The sequence below is a fragment of the Otolemur garnettii genome, unplaced genomic scaffold (genome assembly GCF_000181295.1).
Source record: "Otolemur garnettii isolate 467f Iridium unplaced genomic scaffold, OtoGar3 scaffold00028, whole genome shotgun sequence".
Classification (NCBI taxonomy): Eukaryota; Metazoa; Chordata; class Mammalia; order Primates; family Galagidae; genus Otolemur; species Otolemur garnettii.
The window spans coordinates 8727969-8742546 of NW_003852423.1; the positions used below are offsets into that span (position 1 = coordinate 8727969).

General features: G+C 40.9%; 1 pseudogene; it reads right to left on the bottom strand.

The window, feature by feature from the left end:
• Positions 1 to 10228: 10228 nt before the first annotated feature.
• LOC105886855 lies at positions 10229 to 12008 on the bottom strand (annotated as a pseudogene).
• Between the last annotated feature and the right edge of the window lie 2570 nt (positions 12009 to 14578).

Genomic DNA, 14578 nt, shown 5'->3' on the forward strand with positions numbered 1-14578 from the left:
CACGCCCTCATGTATGAAGAAGACTCAGTAGCAGTCGTCATAACCCCAGAGAGGGCTGGGACCAGTCCCATCTGGCTCTTCTCTCCCTCTCTCCTTGGACATTCTGTGTGTCTTCCTGCCTCTCCAGTCATAACAGGCTAGGATCAATTTTCCAGTGGCAGCTTGGAAATAATAGTACAAAATGTATGTTAATACAGAAATATATTGTGAAACTGTCCTTAAACAAACAAATGAGCCACTTTAAAATATTACTGCTATAAATGACCATGACAGTAGCACAGCACATATAATAAAAAATAACTGCTGAAGAGAAGCTGCTGAATTACTATAGTAATAAACCAGATGTGATTATTATCATTTAACACGGTCATTGAATACCATGAATCCCTGAAGCCATTAAAATATTTATGATTAAACATTTGCTATTCCTTATAACAGAACATATAGTTGGGTACTAAAAAAACTGTTAAAGTATTATTTCAGCTAATATATGCCAGTTCTATAATAGAGGTCAACTAACATTGCCTGAATCCTTCAAAAGAGGGGCAAACATCTGCCTCTCCATATCTCGACATATTTCAGGACGTTTATGCTGATATTATATACTCTCTTGGTACTGGGTAGTGTGTATCCACTACACTCTACTAGGTGAAAATATGTTCCTATTCTGTATGTTCATGGACAGATGTGGGCCTGGGGGCTGTTCTGGTCATTATTCTAGAAAAGAAGCAGATGTAGCAGATGCTTTCAGAGCCCTGTCCAGATCCCCTTGGCACTCGTGGTGAGCCTCCTACAGCAAGTATCTCCACCAGTGGGCTTCAGCTCAAGCCTGAAGTGCCAGGGAATTAAAGCCCCTGGGAGCAGCCCTTAGCCATGGCAGATGGAAGTAGGAGAATACATATTTTGGCCAAATTCATGGGCATACCTTTCTCTTGAAATCTATCTCTTGATACACAGGTTGCTTCTCTAATGACTGTTTTCAGTTAAAACTTCAGTTCAGCTAAACGTTAAGATGGGGTTTGTTATGCTGAAGAAAAATATGATAATCAGTGTCTTCTCAAATTTAATGAAACCCTTCTGCACACAGGGGTGCTCCTCCAGAGTGTTTGCTGTTCATCTCTCACCCTGTTTCTTGGCGGTTTCAGCTTCATCAGTGCTGGGTAGGGTTGATGCCAGGAAGGAAACTCACCCATCCATTGGACATCCTATCCTGGGAACAGCCCTAGAGTGGGACGACTCGGAAAGAAGAGCTGAGTGAGAATCCATCATCAGCACTTGCGGCTTACCTGAATATTTTGATTATTCATGCTATTTTTGCCATATAATTCAGAATTGGCTACTCTTTGTCATTGGATACTAACAGTAATCACTTTTCCTTATATCTTTAGGGACAAATTTTTTTTTTTAAAAAATAAAGCACTTGAATTGTTGGAATTCTAATAGGAACAATGTGGAAAGAAAAAAGAAAAGCCAGGCTTGGCGCTTGTGGCTCAAGTGGCTAAGATGCCAGCCACATACACTTAAGGTGGGGGGTTTGAATCCAGCCCGGGCCCACCAAAACAACAATGATGGCTGCAACCAAAAAATAGCCAGGCATTGTGCTGGGCACCTGTGATCCCAGCTACTTGGGAGGCTGAGGCAGGAGACTCACTTGAGCACAGGAGTTGGAGGTTGCTGTGAGCTGTGATCTGTGATGCCACAGCACTCTACCCAGGGGGGATAGCTTGAAGCCCTGTCTCAAAAAAAAAAGAAAGAAAGAAAGAAAGAAAGAAAAAAGAAAAGCCAGAATTTTGGAGAGAGGGCTGGATCTGGGTCCTAGATATGTTCCTTACTGGCTTATGACATACAAAGCACATGTTGTAGAACTCATTCAAGTCTCCTAACTTGCCAGAGCGTCATTTTCTCATATGTGAATGACCATAGCACTTGAGTAAATTGATACAATGTGTGTAAAGCATTTATATATACTACCATATGGTAATGGGTGTTTAATAAACATTGATTTATTCAATGATGAATGAACGGCGAATTTACACACCCTGAAGCTGTTTCCATACTATCATGGTGACAACTCAATTCTTGGCATAAGTCATTACCTATTGGGAATCCATTTGGTTCCCAGCGTGTCACTTTCCAGCTTCTCGTAATATGATTTTGGCAGTGTGACACATCTCTGGCATGTAGGTTCCATCTTTGCCTTTATATTTCCAAAGTATATTCATATAGGTCTGCCCTCTTCTTATGGTTTCACATTTGTAGGTTTAAACATAAACAGGGCAGTGGTCCCATATATGTACAGGAAAAGTTGAAAAGCCTCAAAGTGGAATAAAAAACATTTTTGAAGACCCCTGCTGGCTCAGTCAACCCTAATGAGCTATTAGGTCATTAGAGACTCTTTGCCATCAATTAGTCATTAGATCAGCAGCCCTTCATTGATGGCAGTGTTCTCCTCCTTAAAGAGACAGTACTATTAGAATGAAAAAGAGCTGTTGCTGGCATCTTTGAAGCTCTGAAAAAGTAGCTCCAAAGTCTAAAGTGAGGGCTCATCCAAGATAGTGGCTTCAATTTTCAAGTTTCCTTAATGTGGTAAGAATTTCCAATGAAAGAATAGGGCTTGATAGGTTTTATATTTAGACATACATCTCAGGTGGGGTAAAACTGGCTCAGAATCTTTTGTTCTGCATTTTATGAATCTTACATCCTTGGCCCTGATTCCTGTGACTTTCTAGGGGCTTGTCTTCTCGCGGTCACTTTTCCAACCCATTGTTCCTCTTGATTTCTGATCTGCCTGGGTACACTGTGGCTGCCAAGACACTGCCGGTTCCCTTCGGGGCTTCCAATCACTCTTAATATAGGGTGGCCATAAAGTCCGTGTGCAGTTGCAATTATGGTTTCACATTTGTAGGTTTAATAAACAGAGCAGTGGGCCAGTGTTTGCAAGCAATTGCAATTGCACACGGACTTTATGGCCACCCTGTATAATAAAATGTATTAATATATAGACTATTGAGACAATTCCCTGTGTTTGCATGTATGTGCTCATGTGTATGTGTGGCAGATGTTACCTACCAATCCAGTCTGGCGAGTAACTAACTGCTAAGAACTGAAGACTGAACATCATTTTTCATAGCGGTTCTGCTGTACCTATGCCAAGGTAAGTCTCTTTGGCAGCTTTCTTGCCCTAGTTGGTCTCTTACTACCACCTAGCTGCTTTGTTGCTCTCTGTCAAAACTTTCTTCCCCTCTATTTGTTTCTTGAACTGCCTTCAAAACCTCAAAATTACTCCAACATTTTCATGTAGAGCAATTTACCTCTGTCTTGGACCATCTACCAAAGCTACCCAAATGGCCCATCTAAGTGTTTGCTAAAATGAAGGCAGTTATCTCTCCTAAAAGGAATTCTGCTGCAGCTCAGCTAACAGATAACGCTCTCCACCCTCTCCCAAATTGTGACAGTTGTGTAAGTATTCAAGAATCATGTGCATTAATGCTTAATCGTCTTTTTATTTGGGGGAGTTGTGTTGGAGAACTCCATTACCCATACTGCCTAGGAAGGCATCACACTTCCCAGAGTGAACTGTGGTCTCCCAAGGCTGGTTTTGTCTGAGTGTAGGTGGAGCCATGGTTTGTTTCTGTGGGAATACATTTCTGAGGTTACAGTGAGCAAATATGATTCATTTAATACTTCTTCTTGGCTATCTTTCAAGGAAAGCATATTTTATTACCTTTAATAAACTGGTAAGAATGCTTTGGGGGAGAATTCTTTTGCTGGGGCTGTCCAAGACTCAGTGGGAAGATGTGTCCTCTTTCGAAGGGGATAGAGCTGAGCAGTCTGATTTATTTCTGCCCCAGAGAAGCTAATGTTTGATATATACTTGATTTCTCAGCGATATTTACCTGAGAAAGCCTATTACTTTTAGTTTATTCATCTTCAAACTTCAAATATTGTTGTTTGATTCTCTATAAAAAGAAGATTAAAACTACAGGGTAATGTTCCCATATTCTTGAAGATGAAATGCCACGATTCCCTAATATTAATCTCTTCAGGGATCCTGGGGCAATATTTAGCAATAATGACCATGATTACCTTACCAACTTTTTCCAGGTTTTTAGTTTATGCAGGTGAAATCCAAATCCCTAGTTGTACACTATCTTACTTATTCTCTTAGGGACCCCATGAGGCAGATATTATAAAACTCTTCATTTTATGCTTGAAGAAACTGATCTTCTGTCACTTATATGTCACGATTTTCCTCTGTTATCATGCTTGTCATGCTTGATTCTAAATGCTCTTCTGTTTGCCCCACTAGATCAGAGCAGCAGGAATCACATCTGTGCCAATACCTGCTACCTACTCAATGGCTGGCATATAGTAGGTGCTTAATAAGCATTTGCTGATGGGCTGGTGGATCAAAGAATCAGTGTAGAGAGAAGGAATAACTCACTTAAAGTCACTGAGACTCTAGTCCATGGCTGTTAGATGCCCAAGTCCAAGCTCTTTTTTTTTTTTTTTTTGAGACAGAGCCTCAAGTTTTTCTCCTGGATAGAGTGCTGTGGCATCACAGCTCACAGCAACCTCCAATTCCTGGGCTCAAGTGAGTCTCCTGCCTCTGCCTCCCAAGTAGCTGGAACCACAGGTGCCTGCCACAATGTCTGGCTATTTTTTGGTTGCAGCTATCATTGGCAGGCCTGGGCTGGATTCGAACCCGCCACCTTAGGTGTATGTGGCTGGCACCTTAGCCACTTGAGCCACAGGTGCCAAGTCCCAAGCCCAAGCTCTTAAGTATCACATAGAAATTCTTTCCCCATCCCAGCCCTAAGCCCCCAAACAAAGACAATACCTTGATTTCAACAACACTATCCAGCCTCCTGCCAAGGAACACGTCTGTCATCATATCTTTGTGGAAATTTAAGCTTATGGCAAAGCATCTCTCATTTTTGGGAAAAGGCTGAATTCCTTCAAGACTCTGTACTGGGAGCTCTTTACTGGGCAGTGTGAGAAGTGATAAAGGAAGAAAAGGACAAAGCTGCTGCCTTCAAGGAGATGGGACTGTAAGGCCCTGGCTTGTCGCCACTCTGACTTGTGTAAGGCGCCTAGGCCAAGCCTTACCCAGACTGTGGTCAAAGCTCCCAAGATACCAGTTTATAACTCTGAAAATTTTAATGGTCCAAATGCTGAGGCATGGCACGGGGTGAGATGATGTAGAATTGAGCGTGGTGGGGGTTGGGCAGAATTTCTTTTCTTAAATGAAAAGCCCAAATAAAATGAATAAATGAAAACATAAATCACAGTGTCTTCTCTGGGCTGCTGGCTGGAGGAAAACAAATTAGAAAGGGCTTGAATGAAAGGAGTATTGAAGAAGCTTGACTTGAATTAAGTGGTTATATATTTTAAAAGCACTTTGTTGGGTCCTGTAAAAATAGCAAATAAAAAGGTAGTAATATCCCCTGGCTCTGTGGAGGCAAACACCAGTAATAAAGTAAGCTGGGAGGGGTGGATGGGGGAGGCTGAGCATAAACTTCAGTAGAAGGGAAAAGGAAAGCATTTGGTTTAGAAACACTTTCACTTCTCCCTTAATAATTAATGGTAAGATGCTGCGAGATTTCAAATAGATACCATGTGTCTTTCTAACACCACTCACTCTCCTCTTCAAATGGCCTCAAATGAAATTTAAAGACATCACTTGACATTTTTTTCTTTTGACAGGTAACCTAAATAAACTATTTCTGGGCTATCACTTTGTTATAATTTGAGGTCTTTTTTTACAATCACTATTTCACAGCTTGAGAAAATTTTAACAGTGAATACTACAGCCAGCATCCACTCCAGGCCTCACAACAACTGGTTTGCAACTCCTGTTCCACCTGCTGGGTTATTAATTTTAAAACAAACATTAACTGCAGAGCTTAAGTATTTTTACAAAGATATAGAAAGTTGTCCAACAAGTCTTATAAAAATACTCATCAAAGAAAATAACAGGAGGAAAGTTACCAGGAAAGAGCTAAATGAACTTTCTCCTTGTTAAAAAATGCTTAGGTCCTTTTGTTTGTAAATGGCAGGTGGGTCGTACAATTCCAATGTAATTTCAGAAAGCCATCTTCTGAATGTAATAAACATGTCTGCAATAATAGGATTCAGAAAATAGCAAAATGCATTCCAGACGCCCTTTGATTGTGCATACAGAATAGAGAATTTAGCAATAATTGGCTATAACACAGTTATGGACAGCAAATGACACACTGTGGGGTTGGGTGATGTAGCAGCTCTGATTAGGGACGGTCCATTTCAGCCCAACACCAGAAACAAAATAGTAGCATACAGTGACACAGCACCTTCCTTCCCTCTCCCCGTCCCCTCCTAGTCTCCCTTCCCCCACCTTCTTTCCTTCCTTCCTTCTTCATGTTCTCCCTTTCTGTTTAATTGAAGTTTCACAAATGAGACTAGAAAATATTCTATTATGATTCAACTAATCAATTGTCAGCCGAGACTCCATTCTCTTTGGAGGCTAACAATTGTTTAGAAAGGAGAAGTAAGAACCCATGGAGAATTGACTTTTGGAGACTAAATGTAATTTGAGTCAAGAATTATAATCGGAAATAAACTATTACAATAAACAAGGAAACATGTACGCAGCTGCTTTCATTGTGTAATTTTATTCACTCTAGTTGAGAAAATAAAGAGATAATACTGACCGAAGCACCTGGGTATTTAATACAAACTGTAAAATCTATTATATTAAACAAAGTCAAAAGCAATGTGAAAGATCTTGAATCTATTCAAGGCATGCACCTCATTACAGACTTAGCAAATTAAAACACAAATAGGATTAGAAAAGAATAATGTAACAATCTCCCACTACGGTCCCTAGAGCATTAAGTCATAAATTGGGTTTGCATTAAATTGTGCCTGCAGTATTGAATTCAGGGAAAGAGCTGTGGGCTGGAGATAAACCATGCTGGGCTACTCACCAACTTTGGCAAAGCTATGTGTTTTCTGAGACATGCAGTAAATTTGTTAGAATACGGCAGGTCCACACACACACACAAAATGAGGACTTCATATCATAATTTAAAAATGATCAGTGTCACTCCATATGAAACCTACAAAGATGTAAATGCAGACAAAATCCTCATGTGAAATGGAGCTGTATTACCTACTTAGGTTTAAACCCATTTCACTCAATGCAATGCTTAATACCAGATACGTTTAAACAAAAAAAACTAATCAAAACTCTTCAACACAGAGGTTTTAATGATTTTTATTTTTTGGCCTGGATTTTTATTTTTGTTTACTTGATTGATTTTGGAAAGGAAGGAAGAAAGGGAGAAAGCAAACCATCCTCTTTAGAGATCACGTGGACTTTCAGAATATCCACAATGAGGTTCCTTTTCCTTCCGCATGAAGATTACACTTTAGCTATCCTGGTGGATCCATCGAAAAATACATATGACTTATTTTAAAAGGCAGATGGATATAGTTAAATCAATTACCCCATACATGCATTAATGTATGCATGATCTATGCGTTTGAAAAACACTCCACTACAGAGCATGTTCCTTGTTATAAGTTTACTTTCTTGAGTTTGTTTCCTAATCCCCTGTACAGAAGAAACCACAGCAGGAGAAAAGGAAAATTGCTCTAATTATTCTGTGGCACCCATGTGATGTGCCTCTGTCCTGAAGTTAATTCTTTGCTGTTGCTTCTTCGTAAATGGACTGGCCGGCTCTGCTCAAATGCAGAAAATAGCTGTTGGCCCTTGGTTTTTCAATCCCATTTTCAGGTGCAGAGCGCTATTTATTTTTTGTTCCTTGACTTCCTAAGGAATTATGAGAATTAAAGAAGATAGACATAAGAAGCCAAGGAGATAGGTACAGAAAAATATTAGGCTCCCCCCCCCACTGTACATCACTGATTGTAGGTCATGAAAGCAAAATCGTCGAGCCCCCACCTCACTCGTTCCCCCAGTGGGAGTCTAAGCTTCTGTGCTCAGACGTGTGCAGGGACACTCCACTTGTCCATTTTAGTCCTCCCTGCTGGGTAAGTCCAGCCTCCTCTTCCTCTTCGGCTTCTCTCCCAGTCGTTGCCTTTGAGTGCCCACAGCTCTTCCTCCCAGCCCTTGCAGCTGTCCTGGCCTCCAGGCGATGGGTTTCTACATCACACTTAGCAGTGCACAGTCTGTTTAAACTTGCGTCCTCTATTTTTAAAAGCTTGTTTGAAGGTCTAAATGGCTCCCATTTTGGCTTTAGTAAGACAAATATGGGCTAAAACACGCAGTGCCCCTTAAGTATGATGGATACTCAGGCCTGGCTGAAGTTTCCCGTAGCCAAAGTCTAGCTTCTCATAGTGGCAATTTTTCTGCCTTGTTATTTATGTGGTGGTTTTTACTTCTAATTATGGCTCATCATGGCTGTTAGCACTGAGCAGTAAGAGAGCCAACTGCATTGTACTGCCATTTAACTCTAGCCCATAAAACGGATGATAAAGCTGTGGGCTTAAAAACAAAACAAAACAGAAAAAACAAAAACAAAAAAAACCTGTAACTTTCTGTGACGTGCTCACATCCACTTTGCTATTCTGAGGCTGGAAACTTTTGTGGAGGAAAGACACAGTGGCGGGTGACCCTGAGGCCTGGGAGCCTCCAATTTCAGCTCAGGCTTCACCTTTAAATAATCCTGTATCATAGACAGAACAATCCCAGAACTCGGATGTAATTAACACATGCCAGCTTTCATCAGAACCCGTGTCCTCTGTTGTTTGGAAACTAATGAAAGCAAATAGATGTTACTTAGCACTGTAAATAATGAAAGGTCTTTTGTTGTCCTCAATTTTGATTACTATTTTTTGATGCTAAGAAGAATGGCACTTGGTGTGTCCGTAAACAAAGAAGATAAATGGCTGGGATGAGAATGAGTTGTCCATAATCTGATTAAAGCGATAGAGCTGGCTCCTAGGAGAACTGCACAGGGCTTAATGATTGGGTTGTTGTTCTTAATACGTCTAATGTTCACTCTTAAAGAAATCAAGAAAAATGTTAAGAGGCTCCTGATATTTCACTGTGGTCGTGGGATGTCAGAGCTTCTGACAGGAAAAGAACGTTCTCTGCGGCTGGAACACACTGTCCAGCCATGTAAGCTAATTTGCCCAAATGATATTAGGCGGCATTCTAAAACTCAAATCTGCTTCACTTCCCCCTCTGTGCCGGCAGAGCCTTCAGGGACAAGGCAGGGAGAGGGGTGGTTTTGCCGAAGATGTGATAAAACAGCTATGAAATGCCACTTTTCTCTCTCTTTAGTTAGTTCTTTTCTTTCTTAACAAAACGTGTCCAGATATCATTTACATATCAAATACATTATTTAAAAGTCTGTGTATACTCTAGCCTGTTAGGATATTAGAGAGAAAACGTAGACTCATTGTTGAATGTAATGATTTGCTCTCCCTTCTTACAGTGAGAGTTTCATGGTTGTGTGTGTGTGGTATGTATGTTCACACAACAGTTACTTGTGAGTACGTGTGCTGCAGATTCCATTCAGCCTAACAAACCCTCAGGGAGGGCTGACCACGTGCACTGCTTGTTGCCCCCAGTATACAGTCATCATGGAGCTTGCAGATCTCCTAATCAATTTCACCCCCATGATATTGTTGCCTTTGAAACTCCAGACAGGACAATTGGATTCCAGATGGACAGGGATTGAACTATTCTGCTTGTTTTTAAGCAGCAACCCAAATGATTTTGAATACCTGCATCTCAATCCACCAAACACAGAGGGTGCCAAAAAATGTATACACATTTTAAGAAAGGAAGAGACTGTATTAAAATGGTAATACTCAATACATACCCGTAGCAAAAGATGGCAACAAGTCACGCGAGCACCACTCATAACTGCAGAAGTCCAATGTGACGGTAAGTATAAGAGGTACTTGATGTGACTTGTATTCCTCTTTGACTATTGGTATCTAATGAGTCTTACAAATTTAATATAGGTTTTTCCTTTCTTAAAGTGTGTATGCATTTTTTGGCACCCTCTCTATATTGACAGCCCACTGTGTACTAGTGTCTCATTTTACAGATGAGAAGCTGAGGTTCAGAGAGATTAAATCACTTCCTGAAGATCACTCAGAGTGGCCAGTCAGTAGCTTAGTCCTGATTCTAAGAAAACCCCATCTGACTCTCAAGTTCCTGCTCTTTCTACTTCCCCCCATGTCTCAACTAACAGTTACACCTGTTTCATCAAATATTAAATGTCATGGAGTGGTCTCTTGTCTTGAGCATGTCCATGAATCTGACAGAAACAGGCAGCTGAGCCCTTCTCAAACCAGGCGAAGCAGCAGTTGGCAGGGGCCCGGCCAGCTTGCTCCCTGCCCCACAGCAGGTGGGGTCTTTCAGAGCCCTTCTCAGTTGCTGCGGTGTCTTCTCTTTCTCTCACGGACCAGCCTTTGGCTTCTGTTACCTTCCAAGCTTAACAGAGTGAGATTGGACGCCCAGAGAGATAGGGAGGACATCGTGGGGAAAAAGAGAGAAAGGAAGGTGGGGGGAGAGAGGATTCTCTTCTTGTCTTTTCCAACCCTTTTCCTTCCCTGGATGGCCGGTGTTAGAGCCATGCTGTCACATGCCAGCCCCTCACCTGAGGACAGGGAGAAGAAACAAAATCACAGAAAGGAGATGAGACAAAATCATAGCTGCAGCTGCTTAAATAAACCAGCTGGGACAAGAGATTGAAACTAAGCTGCTTTCTCTTAGAAGATGCTGGCAGTAATTTAAGTGGCAGGTTTTTAGCATGTGAATGTATCAGCAAAGTATTTGAACATAATGAGCTGGACTAGAGGGCCCAGGGCTAGGTGGCATGGTCAGAGTGACCTTGGGCAAGGCACTTGATCTCTATGGGCCTCAGTTTCTTCTTCTGTGTCATGTGCACAGTAGGCCAGATAACTTCTGAGATTTCGTAGGAAAGCATCAAGGTGCAAGGTAGTACGTTTGTGCTGGAGACAGCTGACTGGCTTGAATCTCAGCTTTGTAGCTCAGTTCATGCAGGAGCTGTGTGATCCAGGTTGAGTTACTCAACTTTTGAGGCTTAGTTTCCACTTCTGTGAAATGGGGATAAGGCATCTACCTCAAAGGATCATTAAGAGGCTTTGATTGGCTAATGCACAGATAGCTTGTGAAGAAGGCATTTTCCCAGGACCAGAAAGAAAAACTAGGGAGTGGGGTGCTCTGAAGTGAGTGAGGGGGGACAGATGGAATACCAAGTTCAAACTGGGCTCTAGAGAGGTAGCCTTGGGGTAGGATGGAGGGGCTCTGGGCGACCCTTCTCAAGGGAGGAGAAAATGAAGTGAGTAGTGTACGTAGCAGAACAGCAAACAGGGTGCGTCGATGGGGACTCTGCCTTGGAGGAAGGAAAGGAAATCTCTGACCCCTTGCCTTTTTGCTTACTGTATTTCATTTCTTAATTCCTTATTTATAATGAAGATGGGAAGGTTTATAGCTTTGACAGTTCCATTTATTCTCTCATTTTCATCTAAAACAATACATGAATGGCAATTATCTCCACCCTGGTTCCAAGTGGATAAATGTCAGAATTAATTAAACATGTTCCATATACTCCGTGTATCTGTTCCGTTTCTCTGTCTGTCTGTCTGTATCTCTCTTTCTCTGCTACCAACCACCACACCATCCTTTTTTCCTTCTTCCTTGTCATCCCCAGTCTCCTCGCTCACAGCTGGGCACAGGAAAGCACTAAGTTGAGACCTAGTGGAACTAAAGGGCTGAATCCATGACTAGGAGCCATGTCCATGCAGAAGCCCAGAGAGCAAATCCTTCCCAGAAGGGCACACGGAGACTCTATGGAAAGAGGGAGGACATCTGTCATTCTAAGTTTACTCTCCAATGCCTACAAGTCACAGGAGGCTGCCCCAGCTGCTCCTGTAGGCAAGGAAGCTGACCTGTCCCTACCAGTGCCAGCTGAAGGGCAGAGGATCTTGCACCTGAGCAAGGAAAATGCAATGACACTCATGCTTCAATTGCCCCCCGGTTCCTCCTCAGGTGTCACTTACCCAGCATAGCTGGGGACCTGTGGACACACCACATCCCCATAAGACAATGGGGAGAGGTTTCTTTGTATAGTTGTGGTCAAATATTTATATTTATTCAGGATTTGCTTCTATAGGATGTTTTTGGAATTCAAATCCATTTTCAAAATAAATCTGGATCTCTTTTATAGGTAAACATGACCAAAAACCCCAGAATGATAGAGGAAGAGAGTAGAAAGGAATTACTGATCAGGAGCAGAGGAATTCAATGTTACCAGACATCTGAGATGAGATCATTAAAACAGCTAGGCATGGCTCTGAGCCAAGGCAAAAGGGAAAATCTGGGGTGGTGTAGTTCACATCATCTGACAAAATAACGCATGCACATCTTTTGTGCCGAGCCACACTCTTTTCTGGAACAAACTCAAGGAGGAATTTATTGCCTGGGTTCTTAAGGATGTGTTGGATGACCAGATGAAAAAAGCCTCCAAATAGAGTCTTACAAAAGGACAAAATATGTGACCTGGAATTGGCAGAATTAAGATTAAAGAAGGAGACCCAATATTTGGTCACTACCTTTGAAATTGGATCATCTTTTTGAAAATAACCACTTTTAAAATAATTTTTTCTTATATCAGAAGTATCCTAATTATTGTAGGAATTTTGTAAATACAGATTTAAAAGAGAGAGAGAAATCTATAACGTTACCAGTCATTAACCACTGTTAACATTTTAGTCTCATCTTCCCACATTTTTGTCGGTGCATAGACAGGCGTGTCTATTTTACGAAGAAATATTTATATGTAGTAATTTACAAAGGAATTACCATATATCATTTTTAAAATTTTTTAAATTTCCTAATGCACCATGAATATTTTTCATTCAATTGCATATCTCTGCAATGTTACTTTGAATGTTTGTGAGTCTGTATTGATATTACTATATAGAATACATCAGCGAGATGTTCATATAGTGCATTTAGCTAATCCCCTAGGTGCTAGATATTTAGGTTTCTAACATTTTTATTCTTTTAAACAATTCTGTGCATGGCAACTCATACCTGTAATCGCGGCACTTTGGGAGGCTGGAAGCCAGGAGTTTAAGACTAGCCTGAAAAACACAGTGAGATCCCCTGTCTCAATGAAAAATTAAAAATAAAAGTATCTTGGTGTGGCGCATCCTAGCTACCCCAGAAGCTGAATTTGAGGATGCAGTGAACTATGATCACACCACTATATTCCAACCTGGGTGAGAAGGGAAGATTCTGTCCCTAAAATAAAGAAATAATTAAAGAGAAGGCAGGTCTTCCATTTAAGGCCAGGGTGCCCTAGAAGCCAGTGATTTATTTGCTCAATGAATTTTGTGTTTTTTGTACTTTTCCAGACAGGAAGGAGGAAGTAGTACTGAGAACCCACAGTCTTGGTTTCAAGAGCCTTCTCTAGGGCTTAGTGAATGGAGTAGAATCCTTTGATTCTGAAGCCTTCGAGTTGGATGGAACAGAAAAGGCAGTGTGGGATCATTGTGAAGGTAGACAGGATGGGGTTCCCAGTGAAGATAGAGTCCTGATGCTTCTTGAGGAGATAGGTGCTAATTTCCCTAGAGTGCTTCTCCGCCTGAGGGGTCTGCCTCATGTCAAGAGCACAGGGGCCCTGTCTAGAGGTGGTACACATTTGGATATTGTTGTTTGTACTAAGTTAGTTTATTAACCTTCCAAAGGTGTGTGGCATTTGGAAATAATACAAGGAGAACTTGAATACGGTTTGTAATCTAGACACCGAATTCAAATTCCCTTCAAAGAGCCACACAAATACCTGAACTTCCATTCCGTCCAGTTCTCTCTACGCTCGGTAATTCCCAAGTAACCTCAGACAGATGAGCACCGATAATATTTCTGATCACTGATGAGGGAGGAATTTTTTGGATAACGTGGTATAGTGGCAAACACAACTGAAAAACGCCCACTAGCAGGTATTTACACATTTGGACACATGCAACAGCCTCACTCTTAAGTACACATAGGTGGAATAAATATTTAGTCATTAACTATCTGAAGGTATTGTAATCCTATTCCAGTACTATTCTTTATCCCTAGGTTTGTTTTTTTTTTTGTAATTTTCTAGATTTTACTCCAGCTCCAAAGGCCATACTTTTGAAAAAATACTCCATTAAAGACACTGTTGGAACAATTTTTGTTATTCATTAGTATGTCTTAAAATGGACCTGAAAAGAAATGTTTTTTGCTAATGTAAAAATACACCAGTTTCTGTGATCTAATTGTGCAATTGCTTAAAATTTCTATCTATTGGTTCAAAGGGAAATTTGGTTTCAGTGAATTTCTTTTTAATAAAAATGTGTTATCTATGGTAAATATATTTCACTTTGTTCAAATGGATTTGATTGGGGAAACATATTGAGCAGAAGTACTGGTAGAGCTTAATTTCATTGCTTTGAGAAAACGTATTGAATGCTGGTTTGAATTAAATTCTATTTGTTTTAATAAAAATGTATTGGCCTGAGTGTACATATATTTGTTTTAGTGGCAGTGCATTGGATC